This window comes from Rhineura floridana, chromosome 7, assembly GCF_030035675.1.
Source record: "Rhineura floridana isolate rRhiFlo1 chromosome 7, rRhiFlo1.hap2, whole genome shotgun sequence".
NCBI classification, from domain to species: Eukaryota; Metazoa; Chordata; class Lepidosauria; order Squamata; family Rhineuridae; genus Rhineura; species Rhineura floridana.
This window is the reverse complement of record NC_084486.1, coordinates 134,629,747-134,643,380: the sequence shown is the minus strand read 5'-3', so window position 1 is coordinate 134,643,380 and position 13,634 is coordinate 134,629,747. Positions and strand designations below refer to the sequence as shown.

Sequence of the window (13,634 nt, the reverse complement as noted above, 5' to 3'; positions counted from 1 at the left end):
TTTGCACAACAAACCAAGGCAAACCTTGGTTACAGCTCATGGTTAGTGAAGAGAGGGCTTAACTATGAGTCCCAGCTCAGATAACACTATAAGCCAAACCTTAGCTTAGCATGGTGTGGCAATAAAAGGGGCAGATGAGGAGAAAAGCAGCTTGAATCTTCTCCCCAGAAGGCTGCACATTCACACAATCTCACTAAGCCAATGATTGGCTTAGGATGTTGTGCAAACCAGGCCTATAGGACTTTAGACAGCTGTTTATATGATAACTAATTCAGGGGCTTTGAAACCCCATCACAATGAACGTACCTAAGCAGCACTCCAGAAACAGCGTAATTCTCCACTCTCACCTCTGGGCAGAACTGGACATTGGACATCAAACTGTATGCACAGCTATGCAAAGTTGGTCCATACACATGAATACTTGAATGTGTATTTACCTACTTTGGCAGCAGCTCTCCAGGGTTTCAAGTCTTTCACAATCCTGATACCCGATGCCAGGGACTGAATCTGGCCTTTCCACATGTAAAGTATAAGCTCTACCACCAAGCACAAATTTCTTACCATAGACCCCTGCAGACGCATTACAAGCAACCAATTCAGGTGGATATATGTGAGTGGATGAGGCTGAAAACAGTCAAACCATTCTCAAACCATTTAGGCTGATTCACAGAGCCATTCTGATTTGGCAATGTCATGATGACACCACCCTAAGTTGGCATGTTTTGGCATTCTGACTAGTTCAGAGGATGTTCCATGATCACCATATCCAGGCTCAACTCATATGTTGCCTTTTTTTCCTCTAGTCTGTGAGAGCTGTGATGAGGACATTTAGGACACATAAACCGATTACTGCGTCGAAAGAAAGAGCCACTTGCTGTGGCTTTGCCACATAACCAGACATATTCAGCTCCGACATATGCAAAACTCGAGGCCCACAAATCCAAATGCAGCTCATCAGTCATGCATTATAACCACCAGGGGACAAATTAACATCCTGTTTTGGCTGCCTACCTGGTGGGGGGGGGAGCAGAGAAGAAAGAAGTAGCTGGCTAGATACAATGTGTGGCTGGTGGGTCATAAGTTGTGCAGGCCTAAGTCAGACCCCGTTGTACATCCACTTCACTGAAATTAACATCCAGCTACATTAGGAGAAAACAGCTGCCTAGATTGTTTTATGTGAAAGCAAAACTAGGTCAACATAATTGTTTCACAGCAGACAAGAGACACAATGGAAGACATATGAAGTTAATAAGAGTGCTGGAGTCGGCAGAAGCTGTTACTATTCAAAAAAATTAAGAGAGTCTGCTTTAACGAGGCAGCTGCCTTTAACCTTTGATAAGAAACACAGAAATCCTACTATAATCCCAACACCACAGGTCGATTCCCTATGACCATAATGGTTTACTGTGCTTTGACAGCCATGCCTAGAGAGCAGCTCTGCCAGACACAGCCCTTCTCCAGGACACAGCGGACGATCCCTATGATAAAAGGTTTTCTGCAGTGGAATGTCTAAACTAGAGACTAGGTTAAAACACAAATAGAATACTGACCCAAGCTATTTATTGCATCCTAACTTGAGGTCTTTGCTCACTGTAATTTGATGGTTTCAGCTAAATCCTAGTGGACAGCGGACCCTTTTACAAAGAAGCCAGCACCATATGGCTCAAGCTTTCTAGAGGGGCCCACCGCAGAGACCAAACTGCACCCCACGTCTGGATAAAGATACTCTGCTTATAGCAAAGTTGACATCTGCTCACTTGGTATTATAATACAAACTGAGATCAAACTTAATCTAAAGAACAGAAGATTGAAGCACAGCAAGGCTAGCCGATTTACAGTCTTGATTTGCTTTTCCAAGGGCTCCATTCTGTAAGGTCCTGAGCCCCCTTTGGCACTCAACCAGTAAAGCACTTAAACCAAGGGTTTCGCCCTAATCCTGGGGATCAACTCCGTTTGGACTATGTATTTGCCTTAAGTACAACACAAACTCAAAAACCCTTTGCTGTATTCAAAGGGGGGGGAGCACACCAAGCATCTTTAAAAAGTGATGCCACAAGTTGACTCATCCCAGTGGATTCTGACTGTGACTGCTCTGTGTTGTTGGCTGCTACCATAAAGGCAGAAGAAATCGCTGTTATTCCCCTCCCATTTTATCTGTATGTCCATATGGAGACCTGGAAAATGGAAGTGAGAGCAGGGAACTTATTGACACCCACAGCACCACTGGCTAACACACAATTAAAGCCAGGGGACAAGACGAAGGGGGGGGAACAGACAGCAAAAATGTGTGTTGTACTTGCACCGCGCCCTTGAGAAATACCTTTGGACTTGGGCAGCACTGGCATGAACCAGGACAAAAAGCACTAGTTTTCACATTCCATTCACGGAAGGAATTTGTTCAGTTTGTATATTGCTTTTCCAGTTGTTATGGGTCCTCACAAAATGGGGGCTACCTTCAAAGAATGCCCAAAAGCTGGATACGGTGGCTAAAGACTAAGGAGAGGGATCGTAGCTCAGTGGTAGAGCTCCTGCTTTGTGGGCAGAATGTCCCAGTTCAACCCCTGTCATCATAAGAACATAAGAAGAGCCTGCTGGATCAGGCCAGTGGCCCATCTAGTCCAGCATCCTGTTCTCACAGTGGCCAACCACGTGCCTGGGGGAAGCCCGCAAGCAGGACCGAGTGCAAGAACATTCTCCCCTCCTGAGGCTTCCGGCAACTGGTTTTCAGAAGCATGCTGCCTCTGACTAGGGTGGCAGAGCACAGCCATCACGGCTAGTAGCCATTGATAGCCCTGTCCTCCATGAATTTGTCTAATCTTCTTTTAAAGCCATCCAATCTCCAGTAAGTGCTGGGAAAGATTTCCAGTTTGAAACCAGTGAGAACCGTTGACAGCATAGACAATACTGAGCTAGATAGACCAATGGTCATCTACTGATGATGGTATACTGATGGACTCAGTATAAGGCAGCTTCCTATGTTCCTGCCTAGTGTCTGCCAGTAAAAGGAGGGGGTTGAGAATAACACCTATTCTTAAAGAGCTCAGTTAGTCTTAAATGCAGTGGTTAGGCAGCTGCACACCTGACCTCTGGACGATCACACTACTGATGCTTACAGAGAGATAGAGAAGGGGCGAGGAGGTGGCAAGGTCACCACTGTGCAAATGTACCGGCAGGAGCACTGGATTATCTCTACCAGTGCATTTGCACCACGCCGACCGTGCCCTTCCCCCTCTACCTCCCCATAAGAAGCAGCGAGGCAACCAACCGGAGGTCAGGTGAACAGCAGTGTCCCACCATGCCACCCACTACTGTATCTAAAGGAATATCTTTTATTATTTATTTGTTTATGCAAATATTTGTATACCACTACTGCACCCCATGTCTGGATTAGAGCACTCTGCTTATAGCAAAGTTGATGTCAGCTCACTTGGTATTATAACGCAAACTGAGATCAAACTTAATCTAAAGGACAGCGGTTTACAACATGTTTAAAACAACCATAGAATAAAAAAATTAAAAATACAATAAAAACAAAGGTCGCTTGTTGAAAAAAATGTTCTTAATTGCCTGCAGAAGCCTGGAGGAACAGGAAAACCTGGCATTAAAAGTTAAAACAGAAAGATGCCTGCTGAATCTCTGTTGGTAGAACATTCCAGAGAACTGGGCCGATGACACTGAAGGCTCAATTTCATGTCAATGTTACATGAGCCTTGTCAACTTGGGGAATGACCAAAGCTGCTCCTGCAGATGATCTCAGTGATGGAGCTGGGATATAATGGTTCAAGCAGTCCCTAAGACACCCTGGACGTAAGTTGTTCAGGGCTTTGTAAATTAACACAAAGTAATTAATTAATACAGATTAATCTCGCAAGTGTCCTTTTATCATGTGTTAATAGCTGCAGACAAGGCCCTGTTGATGCACCTTCACTGCGAGACACACAATCTATGAACTTTTTTGGGGGGGGGGACCCTGCTCTGGTAGGTTTACATAGGTAGCTACCTTATACCAGGTCAGACCATTAGTCCAGCTAGCTCAGTATTATCTATGCTGACTGGCAGCAGCTCTCCAGATTTTCAGACAGGAGTCTCTTCCACAAATTGAACCTGAGAGACGTTCTGCATGCAAAGCAGATGCTCTACCACTGAGCTACAGTCCTTCCACAAACATAAATCTGCCAGCTCAGAAGGTGTAGGCACACTTAAAAAAAAAAAAAGAGGTTCCTACTCTATTCCATATCAGTGTAAGGCTTTACTTTTCCTATGTCAGGCAAAATATTTCTTTGGGCATAATCACACAGATAAGTGGGCATGTCATATAAAGTCAGTGAATGGCCCACTGTGAGGGCTGGCAACCTGGAACCAGAAAGGCATGCAAGCCACCAACTGAGTGTAAACTCAAGCCAGGCTATAAGTGGTGTAAGAGCAGCTCAACTTACAAAGAGCAGTAAGAGAGCTGGCAGCTATATAAAGCCAGATGGGCCCCTACTGGCTCAGCAGCTCACCTGATCTCTGCAGCTCACCCATTTGCATATTACAGTGGTAGCACTGTAGAACCACAGAAATCAGGACAGAAGCCCCGTTTGCAAGCTGCTCTGATGGGTAGAAGTCTGTTTTGGTATTAAGCAGTACATAAATTATTAAAGTAGTAGTGGTAGTAGTAGTAGTAGTAGTAGTAGTAATGCAAGCCAGGCACCTGGTTAGAGATCAGTGTGCTATAGGGTGGTATATAAATGTAATAAAATAAATAAATAAATAAATAAGTCCTGACATGAATACAAAGTAAATCTAAAAGGGGTGTGGCATAAGGCTAATAGCCCATATTATCCAGTTCAAACAGGAGGGGAAATTCCATTTCAAATTGGTCTCCAAACGGCAGGCCACCATCATTGTGCAGGAGGCATTGCATTTATTAAGCAAATGCCTTTTTTCCCATGCTTGATTGTGTGTCTACCCCTCCCCCAGGCCAGTCCACCATAAGGAAAAAGAAAGATGTTAAACCTGGAGAATCTGAAAGTTTGTGGAATCTTAATTTATTTCTCATCCTGTGCATGATTCATCCTTTTGCCCCTCTCCTCTGAAGCACACTATAGCTGCTCTGTTCTGCTCCAGTTGTGGGAGGCCACGTCAGCAGGAAATCATGCTGGTTGCCAGGTCACATACATGACTGTCTGGAGCAGTCAGCACATGCAGTACAGAGTCCTGCTCTTTTTCTTCTTCTTTTTGCTCTTTCCACAAATGAAAAAGGCCGTGAACGTCCTGGAAAGAAGCCCAATGCTGTGAATGTCCTCGTCGCTATTATGTACATATAGAAAAATCTACGGGTTCACAACAACTTTATGCTTGAAGTTTCCGTATTTCAGCGTTCCAAAAATATTTCCATTCACACAGAGAATATCCCCTGTCTTCCAATATGTACTGTACGGAAGCCAAATTGAGATATTTGGAAAAGTTAATGCAAGCCAAATCAAACTTCACAGCTTTTATTTTTTTAAAAAACTAACTATAGCAGTGGACAATTGCATCAAGGAAAATGTGTGAGTAGTTTGCCAGTCTTAAATCCAAGCCTTAAAGGGGTGGGGAGGGGATGGTGAGCGATAAGAAAAACAAAATAAATTGAGTTTTCAAACTGGGATGTTGTAGGCATTTCTAATTGTATCCTACCAAAATAAAACAACACCTAATCCTCACGGTAAGAAAAACATCCTTTTGTATACATTCATGTCACTTACAAGCCAGCCTACATTATAAGTTTCATTTTAAGACACACTGACAACTGCTAAGGTGTTACTATTAAAAAAAAATAGCAACCATGTGCTATAAGAATAATTATTTTTTCCCTCCAAAGTTGTCCTCCTGAACAAGCTTCTGTTTCTCAGCTCATAACAACCACAAGACAATTTGCTGTTTGAGACAAAGATCAAGATTTATAAAAACCAAAAAAAACTCTATCCTACTTTTTATTTCCAAAAAATACATTGAAGTGGGTTGCACAACAATAACATTACAATAAAAACACAATAAAAGCAAATCAGTGAAGCAGCAATGTATTGATCACATCACGGGAGTCTCGGTCCCCACCCCCCAACCTGGTCCCCCACCAATTCCATATACAAAAGCTGAGTGGACTGACACTTGAACCTTACTTCAACGCTAGCAATGGGATAGCATCCTCCAAGGAAACTCAGGGCAGCCAGCTAGTTTAGGGGTTCTATGACAAACTGGCGTCACATATAGCTCTCATCTCCAAGAGAGGGGAATGGTTGAACTGGGGGCTGCCACTGTTGCTCACGTCCCAGCATCTGCCACCTGATGAGATTGTCTCACTCTGCCAAATGGTAAGGCAGGCCATGAAAGTCTGAATAAGTGCCCTTAAACTGTCAGATTTGAGCCATCTATTAGAGTCACAGTCTTCTGTGCTTCTGCCGCCACTGCTCCATTCTTCCATAGTAAGCACCTTGTCTTTAAGAACTCCCATCTCACCAAAGCCAGATATCCACTGGAAGGAAGATCATCTGCTGGAGAGGTAACTGCAGAACAGTTACGAGTGGCAGCCATCGCAGGTGAATGAGAAAGAAAAGACAAACACCAATGCACCGACTGGTCCCTGAAGGCAGCGAGAGGTTCCAAGATAGAACATATTCTGCATATAGACCAAGGGATGGGCTAAGATTCAGGCCTTGCCCAGACAGTCCAGGCTGCATCTCAAGTAGTGAATGGAAGGGAAGCAGATGGAGCATTTTCCTTCTCCCTTTTCTTCACTTTTTGTTTGCTTGTTTGTTAGTACAGCAATATCTCAGTTAAATAAAGTAGATGCATTCCTGGACATTACTTCTTTAACAGAAACTTTGCTACCAGTAGTAGGAATAACATGGAAAGAATAGGGATAGGTTCCTACACCCGCTCATAGGTTAGCGGGGGCAGCTTCAACAGGAGCTTTAAAGGGTGCCTACCTGGCACCCACCCACTCCCGCTCCTTCTCCCTCCCCTCTTTCTCCTCCTCTGAATCCTATTGGATCCTTCCCTCCCCAGCCCTGGGAGAAAGCAAAAGATCTCTTTAATGCAAAGCAAACACACAGGCTTGTCAGTTTCACCCTAGCAAAGCCAGGCCAGGTGCTTAACAGTTTACTGATAGCAAAGCAAAGACACAGGCTAGTCAATTTCACCTTAAAGCAAAGGCGCAGGCTTGAAAGTTTCACCTTTCAAAAAGACTTTGTTAAAAGGAGCTTGGTTCCTGGAGGATTCCTTAATTGAGGTATAACTGTATTCTTGGCCACATCCCTGTCTGAGCTGCCCTACTGTTCCCCAAGCTACATCAGAGTTAGGCTGCAGTTACTCCCAGCTAAAACACATAAAGACCCAATGCCAGGGAAAAAATGAGTCTTCTGGCACCTTAAAAACTACAAACATTTATTATGGCTTACACTTTTGTGCCCTGAAATTTTATTTATTTCAGATTATCATCATCATTCCATTTTTTTGTAGTGAGGGAAATACTCAAAGCAGCTTTAAAATAAACCAATCAGTAGAATGCATTTAGGAATATGGAAAGCTGCCTTATAACAGCTTAGTCTCCTCTGGCTGAGAGTGGCACTCCACGGTCTCAGGCAGAGGTCTTTCTCCTTGCCTGGTATCTGGTCCATTTAAGTTGAAGGGCCACAGACTGAACCCAGGACCTGTTGCACTCAAAGCATGTGCTGTACAGAAGCTTCCCCCTCTCATTTTCAACTATATTTTTAATGGAAGAGTTAAAGCAGTTCGCATGTTGTTATTAAAATACCACACTTTAAAAAGGCTGCCAAAAGAGACTGTTTTACCTGTGAAAAAGTGTGCAGTGATGGAGCCAGATGGTCCTCCTTAACCTTGGTGTCTGTAGGGAAAAAAACACCAAGGGGAAGTTTTCTCTCTGGGTTACTCTTTCGGGGTACGATGACAGTGAGGGCACTCCCATTGGGCAACTCTTTGCAGGTGAGCTTTCTCCTAGGTGAGAGACTGGAGCAGCCGGAGGGGGTGGGCAGAGGCAAATATGAGTCAACCAGCCTTCTAAGTGAAAGGCAGAATGCTGTGGAGCTGTGTTTGTGGTGAGCTCACAAAGCTAACAAATATATACAGTGTGATTGATGGTGTGTCTTTTTTCGTTGCTTTATATTTATAATGATTTAAGTTATTTATTGTATTTTTTAATTTGTATTTATTGTCATTTTAGTGTATTTACTTTTGTATTAATTTGTTCATACTTTGGCAGCCTGCGGGACAAAAAACAATACACAAATAAGCCAATGCATGAATGAACAGGAGACTCTCTCCCTTTTGCTCACTTATCATACTTCTCAATATGGAGGGCCACTGAGCAGGGATCCTAAGCTGACCTCAGCTGTCAGACGAAGTTGTATGGAGAAGGGCCATAGCTCACTGATGGTGCATCTGTTTTCCATGCAGAAGGTTCAATCCCTGGCATCTCCAGGTAGGGAGTTGAGAGACCCCAATCAGTGTAGAAAATACTGATTTAGATGGGCCAATGGTCTAAGACATATTCCTATGTCTCTATGCATGTTAGAAAGCGGTTCTTAAGATACCCTGGTACTACACTCCTGTGAAGTTCGAAGCCAGCATTTTGAATAGATCCCAGAAACAAACAGTTGATACAGGAATACAGTAAAAGGGCCACATCCCATAGAAGAATTAAGAAAGTGCAAATTCAGTGTATTAAATTCTCATCAGATTTCTAGACACATTGTTTTTGGATATGTATATATATAATCTGAAGACAAACATATAATATTAAAAAGAGAATGACTTGAAGAGAAAATAAATAAAATGAATAGACCGTTTGTTTATATATGCTAAATATAACCAACTGAAATATACAGATTACTTCAAAAGATATTTCACAATACTCCTAACAATGCATATGGGTTTGCATTTTCTTGCACCAATGCATAATTAAAGCATTAAAGTTTTCAACAAAAAGTTATGTTTTCTTTCCTCTCTAAACTTGACACAATTTGTACATCCGTGTTCTCCTTCAAGGGAAGACTATACAACATCTTACAAATAAATACAATATTGAAACCACAATTCAAGCATCATTCAGCCTCTGGCAAAGCAGCCACCCAACAGATCACATTGATCAATCATTAACATGAACAAAAAGAGCTGCTCCTTCCAGGTTTCACAAATATGCTTTTAGTACAAAAGGAGGGAATCATTACTTTCTTGTAAATGGGTAATTTCAGGTTTAATTGGTTTAAAAATGTTGGGTGGGAATAGGAATATGGTAGAATGGATTTCGGCAAAAAAAACCAGGCAAATGCTACTGGAAAGTCTAACCCTACAGTGTAATGCAATATCTGTATAATATCATGTTGAATAAACTTCCTTGTTATTGCTAAATGTTCTGCTGACAAAGCAAATCTCACAAAACTATTTAGATAACTATTCCTGTTCCCACCCCCCCACCCCCAGCAAGAACTATGTGTAATTGAGAAGGCTAATTGTGAGCTGCAATTGTTTTGTAAACAAGGAAGTGTCCTTCTGTAATTATTCCAATGAGACAGACCCAGCTGAAGAAAATTTAGGAATTTTAAAATATCAGAAAAAAGAATTTCCCAAAAAGAATAAGCCACAAAGCCTGGTTAAATATATATATATCCCATGAAGAATCATATAGAGTCTGCAAAGAGAACAGACATAAATATTTTGGCTAACACAGTATGACCATTTGGATAGGAACACAGGACAAATACAATCACATGTTGTTTGGATGGGACTGCAGACCCCCAAGGTAGCTTTGGAGACCAGGCATCTGATACAGTGTAAAGTTTGATCAACAAAAGGATCAACAACATTTAATTGCAACAGCAAACCAAGCAATCACCAAGACGACAGATGATAAACTGGACAGGTTTTGCTCTTCCAAGTTTGGCAAGCAAATTGCTTATTTTTTGGTTAGATAGCAATACAATCAAAGGCAAAGATAAAGGAGAAGCTTTTTGTAGGTGGCTAGTTCAAATTCTTTGAATGTTCAAGGCTATTTAGATAAATGAGGTTCCATTTTATTTAGACTATGATCCTTTCCTCCCACTTCCCCCGCTCAAAGTGGAAAACAATATAAAAGCCTACTGAAAAAATCAGTACAAGGTTTATTTTCACTGTAATAGAATCGATGAGCAGAGCAAAGCATCAAGAGTGGTTTCTCTGCTAGGTTGTTATGTGTCAGGCAGCAGCAAAAGGAAAAAATACCTCATGGGGAGAACGTCCCAGCAAATATTAGGCCTGACTACTCTGCTTAAACAAACATCAGAATCAGAGTGACAGGGTGAAATAAAGAACTGAAAATTGATAGGAAATACTGAATACAGACCAACTGTTTAGAGACAAAAGGCCAAGATATTAGGGAAAGTTCAAACAATATCTCATCTTAATAAATCAACATATGAAAAAATCTTTTGCTCATGCACACAGCCACAATTAAACCAGGAACCCTTCAATTAAACAAAGTTTCATAACTAGAGTTACCAGCTTCGAAACAAAGCAGGATATTAAATCATTGTCTGAAATGGTTTGAATATCCTGGCTTGCTCCGAAGCTGGTATCCATAGTTTCCCAGTTCATATGAAAAAGTGGGAAAGTATGGTTAACTGAAGATTTTCTGGCTTAATTGTGCCTCAAGGGGCTGCATATGCAGGCAAAAAACTCATTCTATCTCAGCTTATTCATCTGAATGCAATTAGAAGATGCATGCACATATCTAACCTGAGGGTACATTTCCCCTCCATCTCCCTCAGTTACCCTGATTATTGCAAACTATTTTCTCTGAACCTCCTTGCTGCATCTCATTTGTCTCAACACTATCTAAAACGTACCTAACAAAACCTTCACTTTTCTCATGCTCAGTGTCTTCCCATTCCCTTCTGCATCCAGAACAAACCTGCACAGAACTCCAAGCCCTCCCACACACCCTATCTTCCTCTTTCTTCATGTGCCATGCCTGCCCATATTACCTTCTTCTCTCATCTCAGCTGCCCAAACTTATCCTGCTCTCAAAGAACTCGTGTTAATCGTTCCCCAGTAGCTAAAACTCCATCTCAAAAGGTCTATATCAGGGGTGTGGAAACTATGTCCCTCCAGATGTTGCTCGAATCCCATCAACCCCAGCTAGCAAAGTCAATGGTAAGGGCTGATAGGAGCTGCAGTCCAGCAATATCTGGAGAGCACAAACTCCCCACCTCTGGGTCTATATGGCATCACATTCCCCGGCTGCATCAACCCTCAGTTCACAAACCCTATTTACATGAAAACTTTTGCTTAACCTCACTTCAAGTGATGCAGGTTTTCTGGGGGGGGGGGGAATTGAATTGGAAAATTCCAGAAAAAAAATCCTTTGCAATTTAGGGTAATATGCATTGGGTAATTTTGAGGGTTGCATCCAACGTCCTACTCAGAATACACCCATTAAACTAAATTAGTCATGCCCATTAAGTTCAATAGGACTACTTTCAGTAGGACCAACATTGGATACAAGCCAGATTGGATATAATCCTCAGTTTACATCAGAAACTTTTTCCTGGAGAATGATCTAATTTAGCCTGTTTATTTTACTTGTATTTAGTATACGAAGCTAAAAAATGTGAAACTGCTAAGCTTGCCTAGTGTTGTATTTGCAATTGGGCCCCATTCATTATTACTAGGACAGCCAGTGTGGTGTAGTGGTTAAGGTGTTGGACTACGACCTGGGAGACCAGGGTTCGAATCCCCACACAGCCATGAAGCTCACTGGGTGACCTTGGGCCAGTCACTACCTCTCAGCCTCAGAGGGAAGCAATGGTAAACCCCCTCTGAATACCGCTTACCATGAAAACCCTATTCATAGGGTCACCGTAAGTCGGGATCAACTTGAAGGCAGTCCATTTCCATTGTTACTAATGAACTTAAACGGATTCTTTTCACATCCCACACCACTGCTGATTTCCAGCTGAAGCTAAACCTTGATGATTCTGTACATTCATCTCTTGTTACCTTTCCCTTGTCATTCCCTTCCTTCCATTTGATGTCTCCCTTGTCAGAATTTAGATGTAGAAGTCCTTTACAGTAGCAAACTGTCCTTGTTTTGCTTTTGGTACTTCATAAAGAACTATGTATCTTGAAGACCTACATACAATATTAAATCATCTGTTTTATCCCTGAATAAGGGCCTATGCCTGTTTTATTCTAGACATAGTCCACAATGTACAGCGCAATCCAGACCCAACATATGCTAGGATGATAGAGTTTGGATTCAGCAAATCTTGGACTTTTTCAGCTGCAGCTCAGGCAGCATTAACTCCCACACCCCAGCAGAACTTACACCAGCAGAACTCATGCCGGCATCCCCCAAAAGAGGCATTCAGGGATGGGGCAAGGAGAGATTTACACCTATTCCAAACCCCTTTCAGCTCGGTCATGTGAATTTGATGCAGTCAAATTCCTTCTGAATTGTATTTGGAACAGGGGTAGCTTATGCCGGTGTAAGTTACACCAGCCTTCTATAGTTAGGATTGCTCTGAAAGCCATTGGTAGACTTTCACTTACCCCCTAGTGAATTCTCTTTAGTCAGTGCTCAGAAGCAGACTTGCTGCCACCTTAAAGTGTAACAAGATACCATTCCTCTTGGGAACCAAGAGGACCAAACCTAATTGTTTTCTGGAGTAGCAGAAGAAAAAGGAGAACAGGACTACTTTAAATCTTGTGTACAGAAGAGATTTTGCCAGATGCAGCTTCTCTCACCTCTGCATGACATGCTAAATCTGCCAAAATTATCTCTTCTGCACATCTATTAAATGTTACAGGCATCCTCTCCCTTTGCACACAGCCAGTCAAGGGATAAGGCAAATGATACATAAGAGAGAGTGAAATGCATGGCTGCCTGTCTAGTGCCAGCATTTAAGCCTAGATGGCGTTTATTACCTGCTTTGGACTGCATTCCCAAGCAACACAACTCTAAGAAGACTTGATCCTGGTGCGTCAGGAGCCTTCCTGTCTCACTCCATCCATGGGCACCTCTTCATAGTTTCACAGCCTCTAGAACTTTCTCCCCAAAGTTCTTTTTGAGTTCTCTTACAGTACGTGGTGCAACAAAGTTCTGGCGATTTCAAAAGTGAATTAAAAATGGAAACTCTTAATCTGCTTGTACATGCTTCCAAGGTACTGCCAATCACTTTGGGGGAAATGGGGTGATTTTATTCAAGGGTAACATTCCCCATCCTGGGCAGGGATAGCATTTAATGTTACAACTATATACCTATATGGCCTGTTGCAAGTCTGGGAAGACATAACAGTTCTGAAAGAATTTGGCAAAGGTTTTGAAAAGGCCAAAAATGTAATTTTAATCAAGCACTGTCCATCAATTCATGAGTGTATTAATCACCAGAAACCTTTCACTGCAGCTGCTGCTCTATTACCAGCGTGTTGACATTGTCCTAAAACCAGCTGGCCATTAGACTATGCCAGAAACATTCACAGAACAGCATGCCAATTGTACTTGGCAATGTACCTGGATGTCCCAATGAGTTCCAATGGCATCCAGTTGGGGTAGCTGGATTTTAAAAGAAGAAAAAGAAAAAGACTCGTTTGCTAGGTCCAATCTAGCATTACACTGG

General features: G+C 42.2%; 1 protein-coding gene across 10 annotated transcripts in view; it reads right to left on the bottom strand.

The window, feature by feature from the left end:
- The window catches only part of FNDC3B (fibronectin type III domain containing 3B), a 389,419-nt gene that overhangs the window by 257,584 nt on the left and 118,201 nt on the right, over positions 1-13,634 (bottom strand). Inside the window, exon 1 of one of the 10 annotated variants that reach the window (XM_061637334.1) lies at positions 7,815-7,852. The exons of the other annotated variants lie outside the window; for them this stretch is intronic. The gene's annotated coding sequence lies outside the window, so the exon portion shown is untranslated. Of the gene's footprint in view, positions 1-7,814; positions 7,853-13,634 lie in introns of those variants that run through there. 10 annotated transcript variants of the gene reach the window in all.